Consider the following 2,835-nt stretch of genomic DNA (forward strand, 5'->3'; position numbering starts at 1 on the left):
TGGCCCTTTTTTCGTCCTCTTCTGTTTGTATGGCTTTAGGTATATATGGAGGAGAGATTAGGTTAACAAATATTGGGCTAAATCTTGGTAAATTGCAAGATTTGTGTTTGATTGATTCTTGAATGTAATCTTTCTAAAATTGACCAATTTTGTTCCTTCTCTTTCCAATCCCTATCTCCACGAATTTGAATCATTAATAATGCATTTGGATGATTAGATTTGATTGGAAACCAAAGCCATATCAAATCTCCCATATTTCCTTCAATTATTTTGATTTAAATGGCTTTTTAAATGAATAAAATTCACTAAAAATATAATAAAAATCAAATAATCGTAGGATTGGGCTTGGACACTCTTAGTGACTTAGGTAACAAGTTTGAATCATAAAAGATTGGGCCCATTTGCAAGAAAATCCATTTCTAACCATATTTGTTTCACATTTTTCATCCAAATTTGTCCAACTTGGATAAGGCATATCTCCCTCAATTTTTAAGATATGGAAGAGTTCTAGGACTTTTTGGAAAGCTAGAGATGTCCTCTACAAGCCACTATTCAACATTTCTTTCATTTGGGGATTTTAACTTGATGATATAGCTCCTGACAAAAAACTGCTTTTTGCGAGTTTCTAGAAGGACCTGTAATGTTTTGGCTCATATCTCTTAAATGATGCATTTTTGGCCTTGGCTTTAGAGAGACAAAGTTGTAGAGAATGAAATTTCCTTCAAATAGGCTTTGGGTTGTAAATTTCTGATGTTCCATTTGAAAGTTATGGCTGGTCAAAGTTCAGTTGACTTTTAGGTCAAAAACCCTAATTTAGAAACTTTAGGTTTTATTGATTTATGAACTTTCCATGATGAATCATGATCAACCTTTGATCAAATGATGAAAGGTACTTCCAAATGTTGATGTTGACCAAAAATCAGGAGTTTTGATTGTGATTTGACCATAGTTGACTTTTAGGTCAAACTAGTCGACTGTTGACCATTTGAACTGTTGACTGAGCAATCTTATGAATCAGAGCTTGAAACTTGGCATGAGGATACTTTGAAGAATATGAGAGGCCATGGGATCCATTTGAGGTCTCAGAACTTGATTTGACCTTGAGAGAGACAAAACTCTAGATGGAGGCTTATTGCTTAAGAGAGAGAGAGAATCAGACTTATTTCTCAGTGCTTGAGCCAAAATATTTTGAATTATGATGGGAAAATTTTGGGGTATGACACACTGCTCCCAAACTTCAACATGTGTTGTTTGCCTAGAATGCAATTATCACAAAATTTTAGTTTATTCAATTGGTCATTCCACATCAACCCTTGTTTTGAAAGTTCAAATAAAACTTATTTAACTGAAATATACCTTGATCTTAAATGCCACAACTTTGATTTGTCAAGAATTTTTGGCTAGCTAATGATAAAAGACCAAAAACAATGAAACAATCCAAAATATACAACCACGCATTTTGGACCCTTTAGCCATTATCAATGTATTGTGTAAAATTGTCAACATCCCACGTTTCATTTTAGTGGAGTTGCTTATATCATAAAACATGCTTATAGACAACAAAATTTGCTTAAAATCGAGAATATACCCCACATTACGTAGAAGGAACTCATGACCATCGATCATTTTTAGTTTGAGTGTACATATACCATGAATTTTGTAAGCCTTATAGTTTTCGAGTCGAACACTTAACCTTTTTATATCTCTAAAGTTTCAAAATATTCTTTCCATGGGCACACGTGATTAAAGAAACTTGAATCCATAATTCAACTTTTCTCTGTCTCCAAACTTGTTATCATTAGTGCGCCAAAATTTTCATAACCATTTTCATCTAGGGCAACCAAAATCTCAATAGAATCACCCTTGCTGCCTCTTTCGCAACAATCCTTTTTTGAATTTACTGGTTTTGTGACAAGATAAACATTTAAACTTTAATTTATCAAATATCTTAACTTTGACTTGGGCTTTCATCATAATATATTCCCTATCTAGTTTCCTCTACTCTTACTTCTTCCTTTTAAGACACTTAAGCCTTCATTACTATCGTCAATGTTCAAATCTTTCAAATTTGGTAACACATATGATCTTATGGTTATGTGGAGTCAAAGTGATAATACCATCTTACCATAAAGAAAGGCATCCTTGAAGTTCTCAAATGAGATGTATAAGGGTGCTAACAAGAGTAAAGTCTTGTCCTCGTCATCGAACTTCACCTTAATATTTTTCCATAAATGATCTTCTAGTATTCTACCAACTGCTCAACAATAGATTTATTCTCCACCATATGAAAAGAATAAAGTTGTTTTTGACACAAATTGTGTGTCAAATTGTGAGCCAAAAATTTAGTCATATAAAATAATTCAAGGTTTATCCACATTTCAACCGTAGTCTTCTTCCATGTGACTTCTCCTAATACTTTACCTCTGGCGCACAAGATAATGGTATTTCTGATCTTATCTACCATCTTGGCCTTCGTAGTGTGTGTTTGTTTTGTATGCATCAATGCATTTCTCTTCAATGTTTCTACATTGAATTAGTATTGCTTTCATTTTCACCTTCCACAATATGCTGTCTTTTAAAAAATTCTTTATGTCCCATTTGAAACTTGTTTTGGCCGATCTCAAATCTATGCCACTTCGAATACGAGATATTGTGTGTTTTGGGTGAGAACTCGTCACAGTTTTATCCTATAAAAAAAGTATCTAGTTGGATTGAAGAGTATGAGTGATGTACATAAACACTCTTGATCTTGCACATAACTCATAGTGCTGACATAAAAACTTAACATTTTACTTCACAATGGACACCATTTATAAAAATTTGATGTGTGAGACA

This window comes from Vicia villosa, linkage group LG5 (assembly GCF_029867415.1).
Source record: "Vicia villosa cultivar HV-30 ecotype Madison, WI linkage group LG5, Vvil1.0, whole genome shotgun sequence".
Lineage (NCBI taxonomy): Eukaryota > Viridiplantae > Streptophyta > Magnoliopsida > Fabales > Fabaceae > Vicia > Vicia villosa.